Source organism: Rousettus aegyptiacus, unplaced genomic scaffold (assembly GCF_014176215.1).
Source record: "Rousettus aegyptiacus isolate mRouAeg1 unplaced genomic scaffold, mRouAeg1.p scaffold_m13_p_8, whole genome shotgun sequence".
Lineage (NCBI taxonomy): Eukaryota > Metazoa > Chordata > Mammalia > Chiroptera > Pteropodidae > Rousettus > Rousettus aegyptiacus.
The window spans coordinates 57,821,750-57,837,310 of NW_023416311.1; the positions used below are offsets into that span (position 1 = coordinate 57,821,750).

Below are 15,561 nucleotides of genomic sequence, written 5' to 3' on the forward strand. Positions count from 1 at the left end.
GGCACAACAGGAATTTACTTGACCGTGTTTGCATTGCTAGATCTCTCTATATCATATTTTATATTGTGAGTATTGCATATAAGTAATATGTAAAGTAGGTGTTTCTACATATATATTCCAAAAGAAATTAAGTGTCAAAAGCCAAAAGTAGAAACCCTTAGAGAAAAGTTGAAAGGGTTAGCCTAAAAGAAAGTAACTTTAATTATAATTAAAGAAACTCCTAAATGATAGACGCAGATACATTTCTTTGTTATTTTTAATTATTCCTCAATTTTTCTTTAAAAAATTTTATATACTTTATCATTTTCAAAATGTATACTTACTGTATCATGCTAAATAATACAGAGGCATTAAAATGTTATTAGTTAACATTCTTTCCCCAGCTATGCCGCCCCTGACCTAAATGTTACAATTTTACTGTGCATTCTTTGAGGTATGACTGTATGCTCAAAATGATATAGTTTTCTCTTTGAAGAGAAATTGGTTCACACACTACATTCTTTTCTACAACTGCCCTTTCATGTAAAAAGATTTATTCACATCAAGATGTATTAATTCAACTCACTTATATTAATACTGCAAAATATTCTCTATTACAATTGTACCTTAATTTATGTGACCATTCACCTATTTTTCGATTAATTTTATTAATCTAATTTTTAGTTTAATTCCATTCAGATTAATTCCAGGTTTTTGTAATTATATACAAGGATAAAGTAAACCCAGTTGTATGTGCTTTGTGTATTACCACTTTTATTTTTGTATAATAGCTTCCTAAAAGTAAAGAGGCTAAGTCAAAAGATATGTATATATGTTAAATTTTAATAGATACTGCCATATTATTTCACATATGTTTACTGAGATCAGATACATCATTTATTGTCTAGCTATAACTCCATCTCAGAGGCACAAAGAAAAGACAAATGAGTTTTACCTGTATCTCTGTAAAGGTACGACATCTAAAGATTTGCTTGTAACTTTTAATTTTAGTTGCCAAATATAAAATTATCTCAAGAAGTGATATAAGAAGAAAATAGAATAGCTGATAGATACAGAGCAATCAAATCTATAGCCATTCTATTTCATTAACTAGAATATACATGAGTTCTCTACCACATCTTCTTCCTTTGACCAACAAAATAAAGTTCAAAATCTGTACTTTATAACAAGAGATATTTCCCCAGAGAGGAAATTTGTTATTTTTTCAATGCTGATACTCATTTAAACAAAGGGTACCTACAGTGCTCTGTTTTTAGTTCTCTTTTCTACATGAATCCTGTTAACCTAGAAGAATATGAAAAGGTAAAGGATCCTCACTCACCATTCAGTAGTTTAGTTTGAATCATTTGCTTCCAGTTGGCTTTTCCTCATGTGACCTAAAAATATGGAGTAATACTTTAAAATAAATCTCACACTTGCAAATTGCTAAAACATTGTATCCTGTAAATAAATGTATAATTAGGTATCATTATCATTTCACAAGTAAAACAAAGAAAACAGTCAGAATTATATGCCAAAGTGGACAGTGTACGAAATACCCTGGCCCAAAATAAATCTTGTTAAGAACATGTAACAGTTCAAACCAAAAAGCATCACCAGAAGAAATACGTGGGGGTTTCCCATTTTCCTTTTGTGTGTCATCACCATCAATGGCCAGTTACAACAGTTTGTGAGAGCACTGTAGTAATGACAGTACGTTGTTAAATTTTACCTCCATGTGGCCAGTAAGCTCTGCTCTGTTATGTGATCTCAAGATAAACCCTAAGTATATCTTATGTGCACTGGGCTCTGAAGATGTTTGAGGACTATGAACAGATAGAATGACTACAAGTCCACCATCTAAAGTAGAGAAATGGCATAACAATAATCAAAAATCATGCCTTGCTAACAAAAAAATGAAGTAGCAATAATGTTTCAATCTGGTGAAGAATAGCTCGTTAAACATGACATAATTCCTGGTTTAAATGGTTTAAAGCTATAAAAGCACATTTGAAAGTAGGATGTTTTCTGATATACCATGATAAGTTAAAATCTAGCCAAACATATTTCCTTAAGAATTTTTATGAAACTACGTATCATAGATTTCATTTTCAGTCTTAGGTTAGGTTTCACAGAAACAGATTCTAACATGAACCACACGTAATTTATTAAGGAAGAATTCCCAGGAGAAACTTATAAGGGAGCCAAGAAAGCAGGGCATAGAAATGGGAAGCAATTAAGCAAAGGCGAGATCTCAGGTAAGGTCCCACAGAGGGTAGCTTCAGACTGATCCTGACAGGTAATTCTGGAGTGTAGGTTTATCCCAAAGTTGTCCTTTATGTACATACAGAAGCTGATATGTCATGAACCAATCAATCAATGGTTTCTCTGCTCCTGAGTGTCTCCAGTAATTTGAGGGCAGTCCTCTGAAGAGAATTTCAAGTGCATGCTATTAGATGTAAAAGCACACAGAAATGAGAAAACAGTGTATAGAAATTGCAAATAGGATCTTTGGGGTTCTGGTTGGAGAACTGACAGTGTTTGCTGCAATCTCAAATTTTATTAGCACTGTCCAGAAAATGTCAAAAACAAGTACTACCTGTATCAGTCAACCTAAATTAGGTTACGCTGTAGTCTCAAACAATTCCAAAATCTCAGTGGTTTCAAAAGGAAAGTTCATTTTTGCTCATAATACATGTCAATAATAGGCCAGCAGGGGGCTCTCATCATTGAACTGACTCAAGTACCCATGTTCTGGGAGGACAGCAACATCTTAACTGTTATGTACCACTGTACCAGGAGTAAGATAACTCTAGAAGATCCTAGACTGAGAAAGAAATATTTTGGTACCTAAATGACACACATTACTTTTGCTCAAAATTCACTGGGCAAAACAAGTCCTATGTTTCCCTCCTCACAATCACGGTAGAGCCTTGAGCTGATAAATTATCATACACCTGAAAAGTAAAAAGCTAGAAGTACTTGGCAAATTAATAACTACCGCAATGCTCAATAGATTCAATATCTAAACCATAACTTTTAAACAAGGCAAGGCTATAAGTAAAATTCTAAAACTTGAAATCATAAAGTCAAAAAAGACACAGAGGGCTCAAAAAGACCAAATAATTTATACATTATATAAATTGAGTTGAATTCTGTTACCTTAAATCACAGACTAAAAAGTAAAAGACTGGAAATCATATTTAAATGTATTATATAATTTTAGATAAAAAAATTTAAAATGTAAATGTCAAAAAAACCACACACCTACATTAACAGGAATAAGAAGAAAACAGAGTAGCTAGAAGAAAAGCTATATATTTCTCAAGTATAAAACGAAAATTTCCAAAAATCCTGTAGGAAAGATGGACCAAGTAGAAGGACAATAGAAAAAAACATGGCATTTTACATGGATGAGAGTTCACCCAAATATACAATGTGCTATTGAAAAATATATACATACACATATTTTCTAAAAATAGAAATATAATACTAAAATTGTTTCCGAATCGCATTTTTCTTTCTTCACTTCTACAAGAGTTTTCTGTCCAAACAGACAAAACAGTGGAGTAAAGGAAGAGGTACCAGTCAAGGGTAATTTTCAGAAAATTTGTGATTATGACTCTTAATGCTCAAGAAAGGCCTGCCAATAAACAGGCCCTTAAAGTAAAACGTTATTTTAAACCAAACTGTGGCTAGTTTGAAAACCTATAACTCAGTAGTAAGTTATATAGTGTACAAGAATCTAAGAATGAACACTGGTGCTCGCATTTCCAAGGCAACACAGAGGAAAATGGTATCATGTTGAATAGAGGAAATGTGTTACTTTATAAAAGAGTCACATATGGAAGAGGATAAATTATTTACTAGTAAATATGATTATATAATATCAAGATTAAATTTAAAAAGTATATTTATAAATCAAGGGTTTGTCAATCAACTGTCAGTTAATTGACAAAACGTATTCAGAATTTACTAAGTCAGATAGTATAATCTTCAACTTACTGCTGCATAATACTAGTCAAAAGAGTAATACAAAGAAAAAAGAAATATTTAAGGAATAGTATCAAGAATATGTAGTCAATTCATTCTAGAATCTCGATCAATGGTTATCAAAGTTTTTTGAAAGGCTAATGTAATAGTGAAAATAAACTTCCCAAACTCCTTTTATCCTGATTCGAAATAAAACATACTTATCCTGAGTCTCATGTGAAAAAAAAAACAACGTATTCTTATAACTTATTTTCTAGCAATGTTAGAACATCAGCACTGATGTTCTGTCACTATAATATTGTGGCAGTATTGAGATAATTCACTAATATCTCTTCTCTTATGTTGAATAGTCTTTTAAAGTTCATTCCTTGATTTGGCACTTTTTATTGGCCAGTATGTTCCCATTTATTGATTTATTTTTTTCTGGAAACATCCTATCAAAGTTAATATAATTATCCCTCTTTCTAATACTGTTATTTGCCTATAGTAAAACAGTGAGTTAACTTCAGAGCAGGACAGAAATATTTTCCATACAAAGCAACAATGTAGCCAGGCATTCTACTAGCAGGCCCTGGAGTTAGGGAGGTAGAAACCTCTGCCCTCCACAACCTGGGCCTGTCTTTATCCTGGCTAAAGTACTTCCTTGTTAAAGCTAGTGAGGAAATGAGTACCCTTGTACTTGGAAGCAACAATGCCATCAGTTTCCAAGAAGGATCTAGGAAATGTGAGCTGAACTGAAGTTATATTATACAGCTGGTTAAGTTGAAGCTTTGGAGCCATTTATAGAGCTGATGCTGCTTTTCACTTCTAGAGTATTCTGAAATCTCTCCTTGTACCAGCTGGATCATCAAAGGGTAGAATGACTCAATCACTTAGTGTAGTCACCTTTCTCCCATAAAATGCCTTTCATTGCATCGTACCATGGCAAGATACTAACTCTCAATATTTAGGGACACATCTATAAAACAGAACATATCAATGAAATTCTTACTCTATGATAAATGTTTTCAATTTTTTTCTTTATATATATCTATATCTATATATATATAGATAGATAGATAGATAGATAGATAGATAGATATAATTTTGTTTCCTAATCTTGGTTTCATGAATAACTAATATGCTTCTTCAAAGCAACTCACTTCTTTTTTACCTTAGAGATAGTGGTCACATTTCCCTCTTCTGACTGTTTTCTAGAAAGCTTAGAGTCAAATTTATGATCTGCCTCCAGCAAATGTATAAAACTGTTCATTCCCATTCTAAGATCTAGGAGGCTCAATCACCCACCACCTCTCAAAAAAAAAAAAAAAAAAAAAAGAAAAGAAAAAGAAAAAAAAGAAAGAAAAAAAGAAAGAAAGAAAGACATTCTCTGTACTTCAAGTCACTTAGAAATGAGATAAATTACCATTAAAACTTCAGAAATAATACTGTAACTGAACACATGAAGAAATTACAACTTTGTGACCTAATATATTGGCATGATGTTTAACAAGTATAAAACATGAGGGAAATAGACTTTCCCCCAGGAAGTTAACATGTCAAAAAATAAATTTCTCATTTATATAATTTCTTAATTCATAGTTTTAGTAATGCAGTTTTAATAAATATTAAAGCTCAGAATTATTATAGCATAAAATTCAGGTGCTGAGTTTCCATGAGAGAAGCTAACAGAACTGTCCTCATAATCCTATCATAGCAGAACAAACAGGACCCCTGGGCTCCTGTTTAGAGCACTGATGAAGTGCATGTGGTTTGAAATCCAATCACCTAGTCTGAAATCCTTGTTTTGAAACTGATTCACAAGTTATATAACTCCTAAGCTTTAATATAATTACAGGTAAAACATAGATAATAAGAAAGCTGAAGAATAGGATTTCATAAAGGATTAAATGAGATGATGTGTATAATAATCATAGAAGTGAATAATCACTTAATAATTTCTAAACAAAAAATGTTTTGTATATTGTATTTTTATGTGAGAAATTTTAACCTTAATAATCTACTTATTTCTTGACAATGCCAGCTTGCTTTAAATTAACTGATATAAAGTACAGTTTATAAAAGCACAGTTTATAAAACTTTTATCTTAGATCCTTTGTAGTTTAGATTTAACATAATTAAAGAATTAAGATCATAAATTCATCAAATATTTTAAGCAAGCAGAATTATGTTCACAGTTCGATTTTGAAATTAAGGAAAACAAAAAAGATTGATAGCAAATTAATATCTGACATCTTTTATAACTATTCTTTATTGAAAACTGTATCACTTAATCCATAAAGGAGCTTTAGAAAACCACTTTTTCAAGTTAAACCTGATCAAATGGGAGGTTTTACTTGCATTAATAAATCGAATGAACAGTTTTAATTAAAAACTCATGCTATTTTCAAAATAATGCTGAAGAGTAGCTTTCTGATCAATTGTAACTGCCAGATGGGAGATTTTTATAAGCTGTTTATAATATTTCACTTTCATGAGCACATCACTTATATATGCTGCCTACCAATCACAAATACAAATGCTATTGAAACACAGTATTAAAATAATGCAATAATGTAAGTACTTTTCTGTAATTTTTGTTTATAGACATTAAATATAAGGCATGAAATTCAATAATTAAACTAGAAAAGCTTTTCAACAAATTAATTTCCACAGCAAGCACATCAATGAGGAATTATGATGTACTTCAGTAAGTTAAAGTTGTGTAGAGATAATTCAACAAGTATCACTGATGACTGCAATGAGAAAAAATAATGCACACATGCATTTTTCTTAAAATTTTTATTTATATTAAATTTTATGAAATTAAGTTGTGTTGATATTTAAAATTTAATATGTTTGAGTATAACAGAGAAGAGGAAAGCATTGTTTTTTCACAGCATTTTACATGTATCTAAAAATGACACTTTGCTTTTGCAAAAGGATTTTGACATTCACTAGATTATCCGATTCTCAATGTATCCTGGTGATATAAGGAAGTTATTACTTACACTGCTTAATAAGAAAACTGAGAAATATAGGAATTTAAGGGCTTGTTAAAGACAACACTAATTATAGAAATCAACTCTGGAGTCACCCATGGTGGTGGTTTCTTTTCACTACTTATTCCACATTCAGGTGCAGTTAAAAGGGCTGAATCTAATTAATACTCAGCTAATTCTGAAAAGAATTAGGACCTAGACATAAAAGAATTAGAACCCATTTTTCAATTTTTTTTTGAAGTTCTTCATGAAAATAGCATATATCTATTTTTGGTTCTTTCTTTATCAATAGAAAAAATAAGCAGCAGTACTGGTTTCAAAATGATCAACAAAACATTCATAGCAGAGTCTTTATAAAACAACAGCCTCTAACACCAGCTGAATAATGAGACATCTTATTCATCTCTAGCTCAGGAATAGGCTACACATTCTCTTTCAATTTGGGGTTCATTATTACCTATGCTATCACTTTTTTGAAGAGAGCTGTTTTCAAATTCCCTTGTCAGATTCAAAAAGAGGGTTAGAGGATTTGCAGAATGAGCTTATTAGAAACTTTATAATTTAGCAGCCACAGTGAATGACAGGATCAAATGAAGACCTTGGTATAACATACAATCACAATGAGGAAAGAAGTCATTTGGAGATGGGAATATCTTGGGAAACATAGGCATTTGTCCAGGAGGAGAGAGTGAATCTGTAAAGCCAGATCAAGAGCAAAAATATAGAATACGGAGAGAGAAAAAAAATCAAAGTTGCGACAGAAACAAAGAGCAAACAGTAAGAAAAGTTGCCTGGGATCTAGATGAAAAAGCCCTAGGGAGAGAAAGAAGAAATCACCCTGCAACGGGAGGAGGTAGAACAGATAAGGACATGAGGCTCCCCAGAAGCTGACTGGGACAGAGCCCAAAGCAGCGGCAGCTGGCAACTGCAGATGCCTCTTAAAGGAGTCATGTCAGTGGGAGAATTTCGCAGTGACGACCCGCTCACTCTGAACACCAGCACTAGGTGGGCTGGGCAGGGGGCACTAGGGACTTAGAGGAAACACTGAGTTGTCGGAGTGAGGGCCGGAGATGAGACTCACCTATATACAAGTACTGGCAGTATCCATTTTTCCCCTGTTGAGTCGTCTCCACTACCAAATGTGCAGACACAGCGCCGTCAGAGTTGAGACATCATCAAAATGGAGGTCACTTGTCCCAGAGGATTCTCTGAAACTCCTCCTCCCTCAGCTCAAGGCCCCAACCAAGCCACATCCAAATGCATGCTCGGCAAGTCAGGTGCCCCTTGTTGAGTAGCACCTAGACTCACACTAGTGGCAGCTGACTATGGTTTCTGGCGAGGCCTCTTGAAGCAACTACATGCACAACACCTGTGGATTGCTTGCTGAATCTTAACAGATGGCCCCAGAGGCACACAGACTGGGGCTAAATTTGGCCTGCAGCAGAACTCCTCTCAGGACTGTGCCACTGGACACGTACTTCACAAAGCCGCACTAAGACCGGGAGACTTAAGAACTTTGCTTAGTACATAGAAACAGACAGAGAAAGGCAGCCAAAATAAGAAGACAAAGAAGCAGAAGCCATACGAGTAAACAGAACAGAGATCCAGGAATGATGGAGTCAAGCAATCTACCAGATGCAGAGTTCAAAACACCGGTTATAAAGATGCTCAATGAACTTAAGGGAAGTGTAGATGAATTCAGTGAGATAACAAAGAGATAAAAAATATAAAAAAGGAAATGGAAATTATAAAAGGGAACCAGTCAGAAATGAAGAACACATTATCTGAGATGAAAAATAAATGGAACAGAGTGAATAAAGAAGAGGATCAAATGACCTATATAGAGGATGCGGAAGCCAAGGACATTTAATCAGAATGTCAAGAAAAAAGAAACCAAAACTATAATAATAATTTAAAGAGCTTATGGAACACTCTTAAATGTAAAAATATCCATGTCATAGAGTACCAGGAAAAAAAAACAAGACACTGAAGAACTATTTGAAGAAATAATGATGGAAAACGTCCCTAAGCTGGTGAAGGAAATAACCCCAAGAAGCTCAGAGAGTGCCAAGAAAGAGGAGCCCAAAGAGGCCCACACCAAGACACATCATAATGCCAAAGGTTAAATACAAAGAGAGAATCTTAAAAGCAGCAAGAGATAAACAGATAGTTCCCTACAAGGGAGCACCATAAGACGGGTAGATGATTTCTCAAAAGAAACTTTGCAAGACAGAAGGGTTTGGCACAAAATATTCAAAGTGATGAAAACTCAGGATCTACAACCAAGAATACTTTATCCAGCAGAGCTATCATTTAGAGTCGAAGGACAGATAAAGAGCTTTCCATACAAAAATAAGGTAAGGGAATTTATCAACACCAAGCCATTATTATAGGAAATATTGGAGGAAATTCTTTAAGAAGAAAAAAAACAGATAGGAAAAAAAAAGGAATAAAGAATGATAATAACTACATTCCTATCAACAAGTACCTCAAATGAAAAATAATTAAGTGCTCCAACCAAAAGACAGAGTGGCTGTTGAAGAACAAAACAAGACCCCTATATATGCTGTCTACAAGAGACTCATTTCAGATTAAAAGACACACACAGACTAAAAGGAAGGGGATAGGAAAAGATATTGCCTTGATGGACCTAGAGGGTATTGTGCTGAATGAAATGGTTTGGATAGAGAAAAACAAATATTGCATGATTTCACACACATGTGTAATCTAAAGAATAAAATAAGCAACAATAACAACAAAAGTGGAAATAAACTCATAGATACAGAGACTATTTTGAGGGATGCTAGATGAAAGGAGGATTGGGAGGGACAGCAAAAAAAGGCAAAGGGATTAGGAGGCACAAATGGATAGTTGCAGAATACACATGGAGCTGTGGCATGGGGAAGATAGTTAATAATGTAATAAATATGTAAGAGGGAAAAGGGGTACTAGATTTAGTGGGGTGATACCTTTTCAAGTTATATATATCTCTGATCGCTATGCTATACAACTGAAACTGGTATATTATTGTATGCTAACTATAACTGAAAAAAAACTCACTGAATTGTACAACGTAAATACAAGCAATTAATTGTCTATGATATTTCAATAAAGTTGGAAAAAAGAATATAGAATATTTAAAATATTTCTATATGTTAAGGCCAAGGATAAATAAAATATCCCTGAAAGCAACCCCTAGGGAAGGCCATATAAAACAAATGCATAGTTTCAAACAGCATCAATAAAAGTTTTAATCAGAATCAACAAGATCAAACCCTAAATGACATTTCATATTTTAAGGCAAAATATATTAGACAAGATGCTGGTTACTTTTATGCAGTTATCTTAACTGATCTTTGTAATATCCTCATGAAGTATGTAATAATATCACATTTTACAGATGAAGAAACAAAGATCCAATTATTTGAAGTAATTTTCCCAATTGAAAGAGGGTATAAAGGGGCTGGGCTACAGAGTCAAGATGGAGGAGTAGGTAAATGCTGTGCATGCCTCCTCTCACAACCAAATCAAAATTACAACTAAACTACAGAACGGCCATCATTTAGAATCACCTTAGGTCTAGCTGAACAGAAGTCCTACAGCTAATAACATACAGAAGAAGCCATTTTGAGACTAGAAAGAGTGGTGGAGGTGCAAAACAAGCTCGTCCCATACCCAGCTGTGGCAGTTAAAAACCGAGAGAGATATCTGAGTTGAAGAGTTCCCCCGAGAGGAGCAAGGAGTCCCAGCCCCATATCAGGCTCCCCAGCCTAGGCTTCCAGTGCCGGAAAGAGAAGGCTCGACAACTTTTGGCTGTGAAAACCAGTGAAGTAGTAGCTGAATGAGACAGAGAGTGGCTGGAATTCCTCCTAAAGGGCCCACACGTGAACTCACTCTCTGACAGGCTCAATCGCTCCGAGCTCCAGCACTGAGGCAGTTACTCAAAAAGCATCAGGGACATATGGGGAGAAAATGAGTCATCTGGGATCAGGGACTGGGCTGGAGGGGCAGCTTTCTTCCAGAAAGAAGTGCTGGCAGAATTCAATGCTCCTTTGTTGAGCCCTTCCCACTCCTGGCATGCAGACACAGGTAGCCACCTTATCTGACTCTCCATCAGCCTAATGCTGGTCACTCTGCCCTGGTGATTCCCTGAGAAACCACCCACCCAAATTGCAGGCCCACCCAAGCTGCTTCTGAAGGCCTTCTCATAAAAATGGCTTATCTCGGCCCATGCTGCAGACTTCTCTAAAATCTCTAAAAGGTTCACAAACCTCAAACAAGTAGCATCTGGCTTCGGTGTGCCCCATACCACTCACTGAGCAGCCCTCAGCCCGACACTAGTGGCAGCTGGCCTTGGTTCATGGCTTGGTTTCTCTAGGCAACTCTAAGCCCAGTGTGGTGGCCATCTGCAGTTTGCTTTATGGTTCATCCCAGGTGGCCCTGGGAAGGGCACAGGCAGCAGGTGAACTTGCTTGTGGCAAAGCCCCTTCTCAGGAGTTCCTGAGGTCAGCATGCCTGGTGGCCAGCTTCAAACCAAGCTGGAGCACCACTTGGGGCTTCATCCAAGGACAAAACATCCAAAGGGTAGACTAGGCAGCCACCAGAGTCCCACTAAAGTGAATACTGACCCAAAGGGTCAGCCCCTCAACAGCCAGCCCTCACATTCAATCGGCCCAAGCATTAATCCCTCCCACTGACAAGCAAAGAGCAACCAACATTCAACCATGACAGGAAGGCACACACAACCCACACAAGGGACACAGAACTGTTTTTCCCTTCTTGGCACACAAGTAGACTACATTCCGTAGTCTTCCTTGTAGTGAGGTAGGGTCATGTGATGTTGCACAAACAAGGCAAAGACAAATTCCCCCATGCACTACTCCACGCCTTCATTCTCAACACTCACCTAGCAGCCAGATGTAGAGTTTCCAGTGGAGGGATCTGAAATCCTAAGAATCGTAGGGATAGCAGAGCCACAAAGCAAAAGAAACCTGTATCTCCTCAAACCATAGTGAACTGAGACATGAGCAAAAAATAAAACTCTTATTGATTTAAACCACTGTAATTTGGAATTTGTTTTGCATATAGCAACCTCTAGCCTGACCAAAACAGCAGACGAGCATCACTTTTATCACTCGACAACTGTTGGTTTTCACTGCATCTAACCTCCCTGTTTTCTGTCTTATGTACCTTTTTAGATTCTCTTAATCACCTTTTTCTTTCTCTCTTTTGATCAGGTACGCATTCATATCAGGTCACTCCTCCATTTTTGGAGCTGACACTGAGGGGTCAGATGAGGCAACCCAGAGTATAAGATAAAAAGTCTCAATGGATTTTGACCAGTAGGTAATTTGAGATGAGAGGAGCTAGGGAGACAAACTTATCCCTTTTCTCTCCTAGGTGTGATTTATTCTTATCACACTTACCACAAATTGAGTACACACACTTGCTAAACAAACTGCAGTATCTCTTAGTGACTGTCATGCAATGATGACCAGTATTGTAACACAACACATTAAACTGCTTTGTAACTTCCCTGCCGCACCCCTCTTTTTCCTTCTTACTTGGGTGGGCTTGCACCTTCCAAATAAAATAATAGATTCTTAATCTTTACTTCACACTCTTCATTTTAAAGGAGTAAAAGCTCGGACACATGACTTGCATCATTATTTTTCAAGCATCTAGTACTTTATGTTCTTTTCATCTCCAATCTGTCAATTTTCCTAGCTCAAGATCCAACAGTCACATAAAGTTTTAGAAAACATTAACTACAATCTTACAGGATATAGTGCTAAGTATATGAATATGAACTTCTAACATTAGATTATTTGTAAAATATTTCTAGGGAATTCTAATAATCATCAGGAGAACTATAAAGGAGTTCAAGACCTAGTATCTGCCTTTATGAAGCCCAGTTTAATAGGCTTCAGATTAGTAAGGGATAATTGCGAATGGATAGATATGTGTTATATATAATACAGGTATATTAAATGTGTCATCTATTATGAGTGGCAAGCAAGATAAACTGTTGGAGGAGTCTTTCTCATATCTCTGAAATTATATCATATAAATAACTACCCATAAATCCAAGGTAGATATTTCAGAGCAAATATCATAATTATATATTTGAGCTACATACTCTTTTTAATTACTATACTTATTAGTCTCTTCCCTCTCTATTTATTTTTACTCAGCAGACAGTCCTCATCTGAGTAGACAAACCCTTTGAAGTCCAAACATTTACCATCATTTCTGCCCTAAGGAAGTTTTGAAATGAGTTATCTTTTCTTAGAATGTAGTTGAACACAGGAAAAATTAAAAGACTCTAGAATTAGGTATTAATGGTATAATTTCATTATGTTTAAATTTCCTGAAGACCAGAAATAACTATATTCTAAATTTAAATGAGGTAGATTTCTAAGTCAAATATTGGCCATGTGAGTTTAACCAGGAATATTTGTTCTCTTCCACCAGTTCAGATGGTCAAAAGCTTGTACCATGTAAAAATGGGGAAAAAATAAAATGAACATTTTTTTTCTTTATAAGGTGATCTTCTGGACTTTTTATATTTTTCTCATTTAATCCTTACCATTGTCCCATGAGGTAGGTGTGAATATCCCCCATTCCTGCAGAGAAAACAGAGGCTCAGGAGCTTCAAAACACTGCATATAATTATTAAACAATCAGTCGTTGAGATCATTCGAACTCAGATTTGACATGCAATTCCACCTAGAAGACTAAAAGGTATATTAACATTTAAAAGCTAAAGTTCAACTAAAAAAAGCAAAAATACCTACATTATTTTGCTGAGGTGTACTCTTATAATAATTAGGGTAACATAAAGAATACAAAAATAATAATTGATTAAGTTATACCCCTCTGATCTGAAAAAAAATAATAATAATTCAACTTTTAAAAGCAAACTTTAACTGAAGCATGGTTTTCTCAGTAAAAAATTCTAGCATACTTAATAAAGTAACAGATGCCACCTCAATGAACACAAAATATAAGAGCATTCTACTTTCAGTAGGCATTTGGCAACTCGTAAGGGAAATCAGGCAGCTGGGTCATAGCATAGTAAAATATTTCAAAGTCAAATATGCTCACCTCACACCATATGCTGAAACAAATTCTAGATGTATTAAAAAGTTTAATATTTTTGAAAATCAAATCAAAGAAAGTAAGAATAATATTGAATGCTTATCAAACCTCTTACAAAGAAATTATTTTCTGTGCTTTAAATTTATAAACAATACTCAAAGGAAAATATCAACAAATGTTATAATAACATTTGAAATGTTAACTTAAAAAATAAAATAAAAAGTTAAACTTACTTGGAAATTTTTCAGCAAATATGGCATTGAATTTAAAGCTTGATTATATTTTTATATGTATAAAACATAGACTTTTAAAATTTCTGATAGAAAAATCACTAAGAAAATAACAGATAAATTGGCAAGTACTTAAACAGGTAATTAACATTTAAAGACACAATAATTTTCTAATACAGATTTGAAAATATTTAAACTTCCTAGTAACCAGAAAAGGTAAATTAAAACAAATACCATCTGACATGCAAAACTACAAAAATAAGTTAATAGACACTCAAAATACTGGTAAAAATGCAGTAAATTCACTATCCCATTCATTCCTGATGACAATATAAATTGACACAATTCTTTCAGAAAGCAACATGGCAAATAACTTGTCAAAGTTGTTCCCAATATTCACAGTCCCAGGAATCTAGCATAAGGAAGTAAGCCAAAGTGTGCAAAAAGTTAAATATATGAAGGCACACTATTACACTATAGATAATTAGAAGCAACTAAACATCTAATTACTATTAGATGGTTTAGGACATTATCACAAACCCAGTGGATAAAGTATCTGGAAGGTTTTAGAATATTAATTCTAAAATTGTTGAAGAATAGGGACAAGTACTTACTATAAGTATTTCTGAAGCAAATTTATATCAATCTCATTATTATAAGTACATTTTAAAATGTTATCTAAAAAACAAGTGAAATACATTAAAATTCTAACTATAGTTGTAATCATGGATACACTTTTTAAATTTGTCCTCTTTTTCACATCTTCCCTAAGGTGAGTTCTGAGTTCTCTATATCTATTTTTTATAAAGACATTACATAGAAAAACTCTTATAAAAAGACATGCCATATTATTGGAATAAGAAATAGCATGATCAAGATAAACAGGGACAGAAAATAAACATCAATGACAAATATAAGTATTACCTCTTGTCAGCTAGATTCACATATACTTGTTGACTTCAGTAAGACATGTGTATCTGGTAAGTGAAGGAATTAGATCTAAGTTAGAGAACATAATTAGGTCTAAATTTTAAACTTCAGAAAACAGCACTATCAGGGCAAGTAACACTAAACAGAACATGGTAATGCAAGCAGTTAACAGTCAAGTAATACCATGATTTATGTTACATTTACCTATATCACCTAAAATCTCATAGAGTAATGCCCCCAACTTTGTAAAATGAGCATTTTTCAATAAAGAAACTTGGAAGTTAATTTAGCTAGACAGAGGAGAAAGATAAATATATAGTCAGACAGAACAGACAAATAAAAAAAGA

At 34.4% G+C, this 15,561-nt stretch overlaps 1 long non-coding RNA gene across 3 annotated transcripts in view; it reads right to left on the reverse strand.

Moving 5' to 3' along the window:
* Nucleotides 1-383: 383 nt before the first annotated feature.
* The window catches only part of LOC107510986, a 48,221-nt gene continuing 33,043 nt past the window's right edge, over nt 384-15,561 (reverse strand). For all 3 annotated transcript variants that reach the window (XR_004952502.1, XR_004952503.1, XR_004952501.1), the window contains 3 exons: nt 15,209-15,261; nt 13,543-13,579; nt 384-1,376 (listed from right to left, as the gene is read on the reverse strand). This is a non-coding gene — a long non-coding RNA (uncharacterized LOC107510986). The remainder of the gene's footprint in view (nt 1,377-13,542; nt 13,580-15,208; nt 15,262-15,561) is intronic.